Raw genomic sequence first — 16,154 nt, forward strand, 5'->3', positions numbered from 1 at the left:
CAGAAGCCGACGACACACGCCGAGAAGAACATCTTTAGAATTGGAGCGCTGCAGGAGGAAGTCGACGGGCTGGTGCTTGTCATCAAAATAAGCTAGCAAAGGTTCTAATCTCGACATGACATACCAGAAGCAGCCAATATCTGCATGAATGGCAATGTTTGGTTGGAAGAGACCACCCGATTCGGTGAGTACAGCTCGTAGCTGACTTTGTCTAAAGGGTAGTTTGGTGGCAACCTAACTATCAGCTTTAGAGGGCGAATCGTTGATGGAGGAACTAATGTCCTGTGACAAGTCACCAGATCGCCACTGTATCTAGACAACTTTAAGTCAGACAGCTTTGACTTTTTCGATGCTTACTGGTGCACAATGACTAAGCTGTCGACAACATACACAGCAAAGCTACTGCTTGTGTCAAGCGTTTGGAATGCAGAGAGTGTAAGGACTGTAGAACAGCAGCTCCAAGGGGGCGCACTTTCGTGGACCGCAAATGTGACAAATGATAAGGAGGGTCGCCTAAACATACCTACCGTCAACGTGGCAAATATTTATCGACACTTATACTCGCATGCCAGCGTGCTACTGACCTCGAACCTCAGAAGGCAAGCAACGCTTTCAGTCGCCGAGCGGCCGTCCTTGCAACGCATCCCCTCAGTGACTGACGTCATACGATTCACCGTTAACGCGCTTGGCGTGACTGTCGCCTGCGACGTTTGTTTTGATCTGCAACTCTACGCCGCACAGTGACGTCAATTTCCTCGCGGATAAAAAAAAGGCGCGCACGTCCGGATAGGTTTCACATACGCCAGAGCCAAATGATGTGCGGCTGTAGCCCGCAGCCTCCAAGTTTCTTTTCTTTGACGCGCCTAATCTCCCGCTCGATGAAAGAAAAACGAAAAAGGGCTCGGCAGGTGGCGGTGTGCTGAAATCCTTGGAGAATTTCAGATTTTTTTTTTTTGTGAGGACGTCAGCGTTTCTTTTTACGTAGTATTTATTACAATGAATGCTTTATGTGTAGGAACTTGCTTGCATGCAGCGGTAAAAATACCCTATGAACAAGTACTAGGCCACGACGAGACAGGCGATGTAACATGCGCGCCGCGTAACGTCGGTGCGTGCACATTTTGCATTGCAGTTGCGTGAGGTAGAATGCCATGTAGCAGATGCACAGGTACAAGACAGTTAAAGCGACCCTAAAGCGAAACAATAAATCAGTTGAGCCTAATGAAGCATTGTTTCAGAACCTTACAGGCAGTCATTTCAAAATAATAGTTTGATTATTAGATGAGACAATGAGGGCCGAAGTATGAGTATTTGAATTTCGCGCCGAAACCCCGACGCCGGTACGTTAGTGTGACGTCAGGGATTCCAAAATATGTTTTCGCATTTGGGTCGCGTTGGCTGAGTAAAAGTTCCAGAAACTTGCCATGCATAATATTTGGTTCCTTTAGAACACAATGTAGTCAATCTGTACCGCTACATGATTAAGTGGGCCCTAGAAGATGCCATCAAAATCCATGACGTCACAGCGACCAGGTGCAGGAACTTCAAGGAGGCGTCGCCACCCGTATTTCGTTCTTGCGCTTTTTCTGGCTTACCAAGCGTCTTATCGTGGTAGGAGTGGTGTTTTTGGTGTCATAGAAAGGTAATTCACTGATGCAGAAAAAAAATCATTTTTGTCTTTAGTGTCCCTTTAAAGAAGGTTTGAGGAAGAAAAGTTTAAGGAGATGTATACTAGAATGCTTGAAAGAAATATACATTGTGTACCTGATTAAAACAAGCTGGCTAGATGACTATGTCACTGCCGCCTTTAAAAGAGGATAACAATAATAATAATAATGAAAATAATCATTATAAGCATCGTATCGTGCCAGTTGCTTCGTGATGTGAGATGCGCGCCGCGTAGCGTCTATACGTGCCCTTTGCATAACAGTTGCATAATATTATACCAGGTGGCATGCCATGTAGCAGTTGCATAGATACCGGTGCGATGTAGGTAGATAAGTCTTGGGGAAGAAAAAAGAAAATTATGGAGATGTATAAATATTGATGTAATGAAAAACATGTATGGTATGTCTGATTAATTCAAGCAACGGACATTAGACAAACAGAAAACGTCTATGTAAATGATTTACTTCACGTTATCACATATTATATAGTCTTCCAAGACGCCTACATTATTGAAAACGTACTTGACAGTTTTAGCGAGAATATTAGCGACATTTTTGTCGCACTTCAGCGACAAGCTTCAAAAAAGTTTTGACAACACTGGAATGTAATTGTCCGTTATGCGTGATTCCTATTCACATCTGTCAAAGAGAAAGATAACTTTCACTGACGCATTTTTAGCCTCCTTTATGCAATGTTAATCCGTAAACCTGCCATATACGGGGTGATCGTATTTAAGTTTCCCGAGATTTTAAAAATCGCCTGTGGCAGATAGCATAATTATTGTCCTTGAGCTGGATTATTCGAAGAGGCGGACGTTACTAGCACGAGAAATCGACTTGCGTATTCAACTACTCAATAAAAATTCATAAATTAACTTCTTAATTAATTACATTGATTACGTTACATCTTACAATTTATTAATTGTATCAGGTTAGCTTGCAAGATATATCCACTTGAAATGAATCTCGAGAATGACACCAATTTCGCAGTATAAATTTTTTTTTTTTGAGTGTCGGACGAAATACATGGGCGTTCCAGTTACTTTTGTGCATCAATGCGCAAAATAGCGTATCGTTAAAAAAAATTGGCCCACGATTACGCTTCTTGGTAATGCGATCTTTGAGCGCAGCTGCTGCCTCATTTAAACAATAGGCAACCGCATACAGAACACGCAGTGCCGAACAGAGGCGGTTCTGCGTTTCGAATTGGGCAGTACACACCGCGATCCGCCGCTATCGAGCCGCCGCTCCGGCGACGCGCCATCGCGTTATATTATAGTGGGTCACCGCCGCATATAGGGAGGGGGGGATTAGCAATTATTATTTAATGTTTCTTCTGAGGTTGAATGAGGAAACGAGTGGAGAACAGTGGTATTGAGTAGAGGTCACACAGTCATTCACTCACAGACAGGGCTTAATGTTGCCGCACAAGGTCGGGGTGGGAAGTAGAAGTAAGGGGACGAAACGCTATAACTGTCTTTCGAGTCACCGCAACGGGACTGCGCCAGGTAAAGGGAGGTATAGGGCAAGAGTGGAGGCGGAAGAAGGACAGCCATGCGCAAGCACTGCCAGAGGCGACAAATGCCACTGGGGAATGCACCTCACAAACGGGAAAGCGAGAGACACAGCTGAGAGCCGTACAACCACGCGGCGCGGAGACAGAAGAGCGGAGAGCCGTGGATCATGCGCGTGGCGGCAAGGAGCGCCCGCCGCCGGCACCGCGGCAGTGCCGCGACAGCGGTAGAAGGGACGGCGAGGGCGGAGTGGACGGTAGCGGCGAGTCAACACAACGGCGCTGCGTGGAGGAAGGGGGCGAAAGAATAGGCGTGAACTCGTGATCCGGCTCTGGAGGACAAAGGGACAGCAAGGCTGGCGCCGTGCGTGAGAGATGGCGCCAGGAGTGCGCGAAACTGGAGCAGCGCGCTGACCCCGGCTACGGAGCTGGTTACGGCGAGGCACAACGGCGAGGCCGACGGCGACGCGAAACGCGGGAACGGGCGCCAAAGATCTGCGCTATAAAAAGCCACAGGTCTGAGCGGCACACGCAGCGCAGTCAGAGCGTAAGCTGGAGGAGCGGCTTCATGGGAGCTCCATTTTCGGCACCACGCAGTACAAGGTCTTCGCGTCGTTTTCACGAGAACGATCTGAACTGTCCGCCCGGCGTTAACGGTGAGCTGCGGCTTGCCCTGCTCTCTGCACAGCGGTTTGCTAAGGCCGATGTTGCCTGGTTGCTGCCGCGCGTGTAGCTCTACGATTCGCTTCTTCGGCAACGCTTGAGGCGTCGCGCGCTCCCACCACCGGCCAAGTAACTTGATAAAACACAAGCGGTCGCGTTTAGACGACTCCAGACAAACACATACCCACACCCAAAGTACATTAACAAAATCACAGGGGGCAAGGAAAGCCACCTATGTAGGCTCTGTTCACGAACAGGGACACTCACACACATAATGTGAGAATGCACCTTGCTCCCGTTTTCTAATCCCCCCGTCAGCAGCGAAACTGACTGGACAACCTGGCTCAGTTCCGGGAACGTCGACCGACAGCTTGAACTGGTGGACTGGGCGGAGAAGGCCAAGCAGGCCCAGGGCCTTACTTGAGCCCGATGCCTCAGCCACCTCCCGCTTTCCCCTTCCCCTTTTCAATAAAGTTTACCACCACCACCATCGGCAGTGGTTCGCACCTTTCGAGGAGGCGCCATACCGTGCGCCGAAGGGTAAACAAAGGATCCAGACTGCGTGGCCCACATGTCACATCCCTTAACTTGTGGCACAGTAAGTTGTTGTTGTTGTTGTTGTTGATTATTATTATTATTATTATTATTATTATTATTATTATTATTATTATTATTATTATTATTATTATTATTATTATTATTATTATTATTATTATCGTTTATGGCGTCCCCTTTGAAACGGGGTGGTGACAAATAGTCACCTTGCCTGCTTGAGTTAACAAGGTCCAGCTACACGCAGCATACGCAACTGCTATATATACAACTGCTACATGTCGGAACACCTTGTAAGGTAGAACGGAACTGCGATGCAGTTTGTACGTATCGACGCTACGCCGCGTGCATGTCACATCGCGTGTCAAATGACACGATGCGGTGCTAATGATGATGGTGATGATTTAATGGCATTCCCTTTGAAACGGGACGGTGACAAACAGTCACCTAGCCTACCTTCATTAATCTAGTATGCCATACATGTTTTTCATTGCCTCAATATTTATGCATCTCCATAATCTTCTTTTTCTTCCTTAAGACTTCTCTATCTACCTTGTACCGCTACCTACGTGACATGCCACATAGTGTAACTGCAATGCAAATGGCACACGTACAGACGCTATGCGGCGCGTATCTCACATAGCAAGGCAAGTGGCACGAAACGATGCTAATAATAATGATGATGATTAGCATCCCCATTGAAATGCCGCGGTGACATAGCCAACTTGATTTAATCAGGTACACATTATATATATTTCTTTTTTCTATCGTTCTTGTTACATCTCTTTGAACTTCTTTTTCTGCCTCAAGCCTTCTTATCTTACTTGTACCGCTACCTGTGCACGTGGTACATAGCGTTCTAACTGGCGTAGAATTATGTGCAAATGCAATGCAAAATGTGCACGTATCGGCGCTACGCGGCACGTATGTCACATCGCGTGTCTCCTTGCACGCTAGGACGCGTTTATGGGGTATTTTTTCCGCTGCCTGCTGCCAATTAGTGCTAGCGTATGTCTGAATGTAATGTAACTGAAGGCAACAGACTTGAGTGCCCGACTATAGACATCCTACACCTTAGTGCATGTGACAGTGCGGTATAGACTCATGTTTTCTCTCTCTCTCTCTCGTTCACTAACCATTCCCCTCCCCACGTGTAGGGTAGCAAACTGGACTCAGTCTGGTTAACCTCCCTGCCTTTCCTTCTTCCCTTCTCCCTCCTCTCTAATGTAACTAATTTTCGCATGACACTACTCATAATTCCATGCAATAACAAAAAAGAAGGCTGGCGCGGCTCCGTGGTAGAGTAGATGACTCCTACGCAGCGGGTCCGGGTTCGTTCCCGACGGGAAGTGGTTTTTTTTTTTTTTTTCATTCCCGCCGATAGCTGCTGCGGACACTCGGCACCGGCGGCGCAGGCGGACACCATCGTCAACTGAAATGGCTATTGGAATGAACCCATAACAGCTTACGCTGTAAAAGTAAGTGTAACAACAGTGTATTCTTACGGCGAGTTTGATGGCACGTACCTCCAAATTTGTGTCATTTGCCCATAATCGTCTGTTCGCGTCCCAGCTTGCTCAAGAGTCCCGTTACGACCGTTACCACCGGGATGTGCACTTCAAGCCTGGATCCCTGGCCTTGTTCTGGGCACCTTTTCGTCGTGTCGGGCTAGCCGAGAAACTCCTCCCACTCTATCACGGCCCGTACGACATCTTTCAAGTCACCGACGTGACACGTATGAGGTTTCCTCCCTGGCTCCCGCGGACTTGGTCACCTGCGGGACCTACGACCGAAATCATCCATGTTTCCCTCTCAAGCCGTACTACGCCGCAGCTTGCTATTCGCCTTAGAAAGCACCGGGTCGGTGCTTTTGACGCCGGGGGTTGTGTGACGGGTGTTTTGCACATTGGCAAATACGACGACAACGGTTTCGGCTGGCGCGCTAGGCTCGCGCTGGCCGTGGCCTTGGCTGCAGGGTATGGTCGTCTTGCCAGCCTGAGTGAATAAATATCTCCCCGTAACACTTTCTTGCTAAATGTTCACATTGCTTCCAGGACTGCTCTGCAATTTATTGCAGCGAAGGAACTAGTGTGACTTGAAAGAATCGCTCGAAAACGTTGTATGCGTGTTTTAACGGTGTCCCAGGAGAACTAGACAATTCCCAGGGTTTATATTTAGACCTAAGAACGTCCTGATAAGCTAGTTGGTAATTCATGACTTAGTTATAGGATGCAACTTGAAGAAGCACGGGCACAATAAATGACATCCAAAAAGCGCTGAACTATTTCAGGGCTTGATTTCTTTGTGTAAACGTTTTTTCAGATGCGCTGCCTGTATATCTGTCTATATTTAGAGAAAATGTGGGGACTATCGCAAGTAATACACAAAAAAATATTCAACTGTGTGGGATAATTAATGACTCAATGACAATTAGAGCCCTTATTTTTGGCTGTGTAGAGGCGGTATTAAGACGCATACAAAGTTTGCCCGCCACCCTGAAAGAACCAAGAGTGGTAGCAATTCTATATTTGCATAGAATGAGTGCCATGCTATAGCCCACTTGTACAGAAAGCTTTACAAGCGTACTTCATGAACTGTGCAGGAAGCTTGCCCAATGTCCTGAAAGAACTCAACGTGCCACAACTTTCACATTGTGAGTGAATAGGGGCATATTGTGCACGATGTACGGATAAATTTTCAAAGAGCGTCAGGTGATTACACCCTTTGGGAAAATTTTCTTAAGCAAGCTCTCGACAACGCTACACGGTCATTAGCACTTATGTTACCCAGTGTTGCGAGAGAATAAGTCACACGAGAGTTTACATTTGGTGAAAACAGAGGGTCATGTTAAGTGTAGTGCACGTGCGGTGAAACTTGAGCGTTTCTGGCTTGGATGCGAAATTTGAAAATAAATACCTAACCCTTTTTTTTTTCTTCTTTCATGCACTACCAACGCTCGCAGTCGCTTTCGCCGATGTCTTCGGTGAATTAATTGAGCTGCTTTGTTTATACTGTGTGAAAGTAAGGGGAATGCTATGGTAACGTGTAGGCGAAGTGCAAAGTTGAGAACATTCCAAGCGCATCTGCAATATGCCGCCTTCTGAGCTCTTCATTCCTTCATGAAAAATTCCTGCATAAAGCGCTCAAATGCGTTATACGGCTGTTGTCCGCTGTGTTTCCCAATGTCTCGAAAGTACTCTACGTCACAACGGGGCTACATTTGGCGAAAAATCGAGGCGATGTTATCTGCAATGTGCAGCGTAACGTTATCGTTTCAAAATTAGTAGGAAGCTTTGCAAATAATTACTAAACTGGCGTTTTGTCCCTATTTCGATGCGTTAAGTAAGACACCTATGCTGTCCACGATTAAAAAGTTCGGCAGCATGTTACATTCCTGTAACATCTGGAGACGAAAGCCTGCTGCACACTTTGCAGTGCATTAAGTTACACAATCGGAGGGGTGAGATTTCTTGCAAGACATGTCAAACCGCAGTGTAAAGTAAACGTGTAGCAAGACTTTGTCTGCGAGCTTCGGCCTCCTTTCTACGTTGTCGTCTTGCATCGTCGCGTTGCTGCTTTCGCACTCCATGACCTGAAAGCGGCCTTGGCCAAAATGAGATGGGGCACGGCACCCGGCCGGGATAGAGTGACGGTTAAGCTCTTAGCTAACCTCCCGGATCCGGCGTACGTGCACCTGCTCGAATACTTTAGCACCATATGGGACGGCGGCACTCGATCCCCTCCCTATGGACTGGAAAACGGCACTGGTAACACTTATCCCCAAACCAGGCAAATCCATCAACATCGAAAATGTCAGACCAATCTCCCTGACTTCTTGTGCGGGGAAGCTCATGGAGACGATGGTACGAGACCGACTCTCAACATACCTCGAAGCCCGGAGGACTTTTGCTGACACCATGCACGGCTTCCGACCGCACCGGTCCGCGCAGGATGTCCTCCTACAACTGAACAGGGACGTCATCGAGTCTGTCGAACTCCCCAGTGACGACAAGGTAGTCCTCGCCTTGGACCTCAAAGGGGCGTTCGATAACGTCACGCATGACATCATACTTACACACTTGTCGCAGACAAATTGTAGGTCCAACACATTCAGGTACATTCGACAGTTCTTGGCTGATCGGCAAACCTTGCTCAAAATCTAAGACCAGGAGCATGGCCCGTACGCCTTGGGCACTCGAAGAACCCCACAAGGAGCCGTCCTCTCTCCTCTACTCTTCAACCTGGATATGGCTCAGCTCCCCCCTCTGCTCAATGATATCCCAGGCATCAGACATGCTCTGTATGCCAACGATATCACGCTATGGGCAACCCAAGGATCGTTTGGGCAAATCGAGGCCGGTCTGCAACAAGCGGCAACGACCGTAGAAACCTACGCTCGCCGCTGTGGCCTCGAATGTTCACCAACGAAATCGGAATTCGTACACCTTCGGCCCAACACGAAGGGCACAAACCAAATTGCCCTATCCCTCGCTAGCGGACCAATACCAGAACACGACGAGATAAGAGTGTTCAAGTGTTGGGACTCTTCATTAACAGGCACCGCAAGATAGACAGAACCCTGCAGAAGCTTCGCAAGGTAGGGGACCAGGTGGGCCACATGGTCCGCCGGGTATCCAACAAACGGGGTGGTCTCCGATGCAGAGATGCCTTGAGGCTGGCAAATGCTTTCGTGAGCAGCCGAATCCTATATTCGGCACCCTACCTGCGCTTGCGAAAATGCGACGAGAACGCCCTTGAGGTTGTTCTAAGCAAAATTTACAAACACGCTCTCGACCTTCCCATCGCAACGTCAAATCAAAGGCTCACAACACGTTCGGGGAACTTCGAGAAGCGCACCTGAACAACCAGTATCTACGGTTGAGTGAGTCGCCTGCAGGAAAACGCATCCTAGACTGCCTACACATAACATGCACTGCACAGGCAGAGGATCGGACTCGGACCCCAGAGGAGTGGCACCATGCGCTACAAATCCACCATCTGCCCCAAAACATGGTTAAGGGAATCCACGATGGCCGCCGCTCTGCGCGCGTGGCAGCCCTCGTGCCATCGTGCCATGGGGTCTTCTATACGGACGCTGCCGGGCCCACACCACGAGATGTGTGGTACAAGGCGGCAGTGATCCATCAAAACGAACACGTTCAGGGCCTCACTTTTCGTGCCCCCAACATTACACATGCGGAGGAAGTCGCCATAGCACTCGCTGCAGCAGATCCTGACTCAAGAGACATCATCACCGACTCCCGGGGTGCCTGCCGAAACTTTGAAAAAAGGCGCATAGCCAGACGCGCGCTGCCAAAATCTTACGAGAATGCGAGTACCGGGACCGTCCCGGGACGCGTATCGTCATCTGGACTCCAGCACATACGGGTTTAGAAGGAAACGAGGCCGCTGACGTCTCAGCCCGCGCGCTCAACCACCGGGCATCGCTTCAACACCCGCCGTCTGATGATCTAGAACCAAATCCGGCCATTACTTTCCGCGAAATCACTCAGCTCTACCAATCCGCTCACGATCGCTTTCAACCCCCTCCACAACCCCCCCCCCGCTACAGGTTTGACCAAGGCAGAGGAGCGCTGACTCCTCCGTCTCTACACTAACACGGTACTGTGCCCAGTAGTACTACAATACCTTAAGAGGAAGCTTTAGCTCGGGTGCTCCTATCTAAATAAATGCAAAAGGAGAATTCGTTTTTTTCGGCAACCACTGCACCAAATTTGACGAGGTTTGCTGCATTTAAAAGAAAAACGTAAAATCGAGTGACGGTTGGTTTCGAATTTTCGAGTTAGGTTGTCAATTTTTTATTAAAAATTGGCAAATATCGAAAATTTTCAGAAACGAAACAATCAAGTTTACAACTCCGTAACTCAACAACGAAAAATGATAATACAATTCTGTGAATTGCACCTAATAGTAAATCTAAAGCGGACAAAATTGATATGTTACACATGGATATAAAAAAATTTTGTAATAAGGAAATACAAACTTTTGCAGAACCCTTGTAACCAACGTAACAAATTCACGTAAGATGTAAAATGACATATCGAATTTGTCCGCTTTGAATGATGCTCAGCGATGCACAAATTTGAAAATGCCAAGCGATGCACTGGCGTCTGTTCAAGAATGGTGTGAAACTTGGAAAATGCAAGTAAATAAAAAAACCGTTGTTTTAATTATTACAAACAAGGTCCTAAATTAAAACACGTCCTAAATTTTCATTATCAACTATGTTCCACTGGGCTAACTACCGTTAACAAATGTAAATACTTGGGAGTAACAATATCTGAAGACCTCAACTGGACTCAACATATCACTAATAATTGGTCTACCGCTGAAAAAAATTTGTGGTTCTTACGCCGCAAATTAAAACTCGCTCCAGCCCCCGTAAAGTTAACAGCGTATTTAACAATAATAAGGGCTCATTCACACCGGCGACTGACAGTGGTCGCGCGACCAAGTTGGTCGCAAAGCGACCAGTCGCAAATGGTCGCAAACGGTCGCCTTTCTTGAAAAGCGACCGTTTTGGGCCAGTCGCTCTCTGCCCGATTTTTCAGTCGCGCGACCGTGGTCGCAAAACTGATAAACCAATCAGCGGCGCACCGGAAGTGATCTTTCATGTGTCTACATCCGGCCTCCTCCGGCGTCGCGTTCAAATTCCGCGTAGATTCCGAGAGTTCTCGCTGAGAACGATAATCTCCGGGATTGCGACTTGCGGGTCGCGCTAAGCCGGGCTTGCCGGTGTGAACATCAGTCGCCTTCGGTCGCTTTTTGATTGCGAGTCGCAAATGGTCGCGCGACCTCCTCAAGTCGCCGGTGTGAATGTGCCCTAAGGCCTACACTGGAATGTGCAAGCATCATATGGGACTCCTACCAAAAAGGATTAATTCATAAAATTGAGCGGGTGTAGAGAAGGGCGGCTAGATTTATTCTTTCAAGGTACTCCCGAACTGATTGCGTAACAGAGATGCTGCAAGAACTGATTGTAGCCCCCCCCCCCTCTTGAAACGCCGTCACATAGCCAGACTAAAATTCTTGTTTTTGCTTTCTCAAAATTTATTTAACTTTGATGCAGCGCAGTACCTAATTCCGCGACAAGTCCGGAGCCTACGAAGTGACCGCCGCAGAAACTTCCTAGTATCTCAATCTCGTGTGAACATATATGCATACTCTTCTTTCCCTAGAACCATAAGAGACTGGAATGATTTACCGAATGCTACATGTGATTCTCAAACTGTAGAACACTTTGAAACCAAGGTTACAAAATATTTTCTAAGTGAATCCTCGTGATCTACCATATCTCCTGTAAGTTGTATAATGTAGTATTGTTATGTATAATGTTGTGATGTAACATGTATCATGTAAGTTGTAGAATGTAGTATCGTGATTCAGTGCATATCGTATCGTATACATTGCTGCTTTATGTTTCCCATGACGATTGTTATGTCAGATTTTGTATATTTACGTATAATGGCATGCTGTGACTTGTATAAGTATATGTATTAGCTATACAGTGCTGCTTTATGTAAGCAATGATGGCTTTTGTGCCATATTTGTACCCCACCCCTGTAAGGGCCCAATCGGCCAACAGTACCTGCAAATAAGAAAAGAAATATAACTACGAGCCACATACAATGACATTACCAAACACTACTATTTAGGACGCAGGCAATTCCCATTGCCACATTCAAAACTGAACAGGGCTCAGGCAGTCTCACTGCGCTTATTGCAAACAGGTACATATCCCTCACCGTACACCATTAATAAAATATATCCAGAGAGGGAGATTAAGATGGACTGCAACGATTGTAATGGCATCATTGGAATCAGACATATGCTGGCGGGGTGCCCCGCGATTCTCCCCAACCTCGTTGAAAAATGGACACAGTGGGAGAAAAGGATTCAAAGCCCATTGTTTCAGGACCAACTAAGGGCCGTCCAGAGGGCCCATGATGTCGCTGAAAGGCTTGGCCTGACAGTGCCAACGTGGGAGCGGCCCGCCTTGACTTGAGAAGTCGAGCCTCCGGACCTCATTCCAATAAATGTTTTCACACACACACACACACTGTTTCTCCGCGAGGCTGCAAATAATTCGTACTTCAAACTTTCCCGTTACACAAATAAGGCGGTAACCACAAAAATAAAATTATTACCGCGTAGCTTTAAATGTTTTTCCTTGCCTATTATAGTGCAATGGCGAAAGCCTAATTCTTTATTGAAATGAAATAAAATGCTTGCTTCACTGCAACTATTTACTTTCAAATTTCACTTGGCAGTGAAGTTTCATGAGTAAAACGGGCTCAGTAGTGAAATGAACTGTACCGCAGACTTTTGAAGAGTGAAATGATCAGACTCCATGCCCTTTGTCCATGTCTGTTGCACACCTCATTGCTTCCGCCGATGAAAAGACTCTTCAAGAGCAGCAGACGCTCCGGAAGTATCAAGCACGACGCCATATTGAAAAGGCCCCATGACGACGATTTTGTTTGTTTCTGTGATTGGCTGGCGGGGTAACAACCCCGCGTGGTCCATGTGCCTTGGTTACCAACTGCTGTTTCTTAAGTTGTATTCTACTATAGTAATCTTTATTTTACACTTTCACTTATTCACTTAATTGTTCTTGCTCCGGCGCTTTATTCATGCGCGAGTCCATTTGACGTTGTTTCTTGTTTGCAAAGTAAAGGAGAGGTGTATCTCACAGGCGTACCTGTGAGATACACCTTATTTCAGTTCCCTTTTGCGGGCTTACGCGTCTGTATGGGGAATGGTGGGCGTTATTCACATTTCTACTAGTAAATGTACCCCCTCCCTCGTGTGCATAGAAAAGTTACCTTGGGTTGGGCCTCCCCTGAAAAAAAATCCCGGGCACGTGCCTGCCTGGGATTGCAAGGTTTACTTGAGTATGGCTCACACACCATGGAGGAATCGAACGTCTTGCCGCAGGTTCGCAACCTGATCTTCGCACGGTGCGCGAAGACGGTTGCACTGAATCCGTGCAAAGTAATGGGCTTCCCTTTGAGTTATCATAAATTGTTTCTTTCCTGATTTCATTTCTTCCTCTTAAATAGTTACTCATGGCAGGTTTCTTTTCCATTGCCGCCACCTATGACATTATTTCAGCCTCTCTGACTTTCCGCTTGACCGTTGCTGTGTTGCCCACCCTACAGGCCGCATACCTGTTGGTAAGCTTCCTAGTTCTTTTCCTCCACTGTGAATCAATGTTCTTCCTGTACAGATACCTGAACACTCTCCCAGCCCATTTACTTTCTTCCATATTTTTCAGCCGTTCTTCATACTCAATTTTACTGCGAGCTTCCCTCACTTCAAAACTAGTCCAGCCCATATCACCCTGCCCAGCTTCATTTGTAGTCTTCCCGTGAGCACCCAATGCGAGGCGACCCACTGACCTTTGGTTCCCATCGAGTCCTGATTGTACCCCTGATTTAAAGCAAACAACCGCATTTGCAAAAGTAAGTCCTGGAACCATTACACCTTTCCACATACCTCGAAGCACCTTGTACCTATTGTATCCCCATAGCGCTCTGTGTTTCATTATGACCGCATTTCTCTTCAACTTTACTGTTATTGTTTTTTTCCCGTGTTTCAAGATATGTTGCCTTCGTTTATATATATATACCAAGGTATTTATATTCTTTTACGCGAGGTATTTCCTGGCCCTGTATTGCGACTGTCTGTTCATTGTTTTCATTGAATACCACAACACGTTATTTTCTAACACTAAATTTCAAACCTAAATTCTTGCCTTCCTGTCCACAGATCTTAGTCAGACGTTGCAAATCACTTTGCTTGTTAGCTAGCAACACAATGTCGTCCGCATAAAATAAACATGGAAGCTGCTGCTCTACTACTGTACCCGCCTGTCTGTATGAAAGATTAAACCCGATATTACTTCCTTCTAGCACCCTCTCCATCCTCACCATGTGCATCATAAACAGCAGTGGGGATAAAGGGCACCCTTGCCTCAGCCCCTTGTTGATATCAACTTTCTCCTCGCTCCTCATCCCTTCCCATTCAATGCAAACGGTATTTTCTAGTTAAGTCTCTCTCAAAAGCTGTTGACAATCGTCGCCTAAGGCTTCCGCTTCCAGAATATCCCACAAAAGGTTGCGGTCTACGCTGTCATACGCTCCTGTAATGTCTAAAAAGGCCACATTTGCTTTCTTCTGCTTTCTATACTCTTGATATTTCAAATATGCTGAGTAAGAGCAAATAAGTTGTCATCCACACGCCTACCTATTCTGATATCTTAATCAGCCAACAAACAAAGACACCAAGGACAATATAGGGGAAGTTACTTGTACTTACTAATTGAATTAAAGAAATGATAAATTAATGGCAATGAAAGTGGATGAAAAAAGAAACAACTTGCCGCAGGTTGGGAACGATCCCACGTCTTGGCATTACGCGTGCGATGCTCTGTGTGTGTAAGACGGTATTGTAATGATAATGTAACGGTAATGATTGTGGCATGCTTTTCTAGAGCATTGCAGCACCTCAGTAGGTCATGGTGAAATCGTGCGTTGCTTTCGGCTCTACAAATCGACATAAGAAGACGCCGAGAATAACATTTCACCTGTAAGCACATGTTTCTCTATGCTTACCGCCGCCCGTATGGTGTGCATTTTCTTCAGTTCGTAACCATTGGGAAGATGCACGTAGGTGATGTACTACATTACGCGTGTCTCGATGTTAAATTTAGGCCTTAAATGCTCGTCGGCGTGTCACCGCATGTGGTTGGGCTGGGATTTCGCCGCTAGCTTCAGCGCGCTCGAGTTCTGCTCAAGTACGCGGGCAGTCTGTTTGTACGTAGCGCAATGTGTGTGTTTAAGCACAAGGGCGCTTACGTACCGAGCATTATGTACTCTTGTCTTCTAGTAAGCTGCTGTGGAAGCGCTTTAAATTGTGCGTATGTTGATGCATATGCATTCTTTCGCGAGTGCCCTGCTCCGTCACGCGAAGAGTGTAATGTCTTGTATTTGCACAAAAACGCGTAATTTGCGAAGTTAAGACATTTAATCGTTATACTAGTGTAGATGTTGGCGATTGGAACCTTCATAAGCGAGCAGAAACAAATTAAACCAATAAAAATTGATCAGAGATAATACCCATAGGATCGATACATAGGGCTCCATAGAAAATGCATGGGCAAGCTTACTTTAGTAGGGGTAGCTAGCCAACTGAAATTTGGGGTTGGGCCAACTTGAAATTTATTGTTTGGACCGCCCTCAAATTTCAAGTTGGCCTAACCCCAACATTCAGTTGGCCCACTTCCAAATTTCAGTGGGCCTACCCCAAAATTTCAAGTTGGTCCACCCCTGAAGTTCAGGTTGGGTCACCCCCACATTTCAGTTCGCCCTCCCCCAATTTCAAATTGGCCTACCCCTACTATAAGCTTCCCCGTGTATTTTCTACGGAGCCCTTTGTATCCCTATGGATATTGTCTCTGATAGTTCTTTTAATTGCTTAAGTTGTTTCTAATCGCTCATAAAGCTACCGATCACCTATATTTGCACTACTATAACCATTCGAAAATTACGCGTTCTTGTGCAGGTACGAGGCATTACACTTTACACGTGACGTAGCTGGGGTACTCGCCAAAGGATGCTTATACATAAACCAAGCTAATCATTAAAACGATTTCATGCACACGAAAAATAAATGTAGTATCATATATTACTGTAGCTAAATTGCCTCATCGCAAATAAAATAGTTATGTAAGAAAA

The sequence above is a fragment of the Dermacentor andersoni genome, chromosome 6 (genome assembly GCF_023375885.2).
Source record: "Dermacentor andersoni chromosome 6, qqDerAnde1_hic_scaffold, whole genome shotgun sequence".
Taxonomy (NCBI): domain Eukaryota; kingdom Metazoa; phylum Arthropoda; class Arachnida; order Ixodida; family Ixodidae; genus Dermacentor; species Dermacentor andersoni.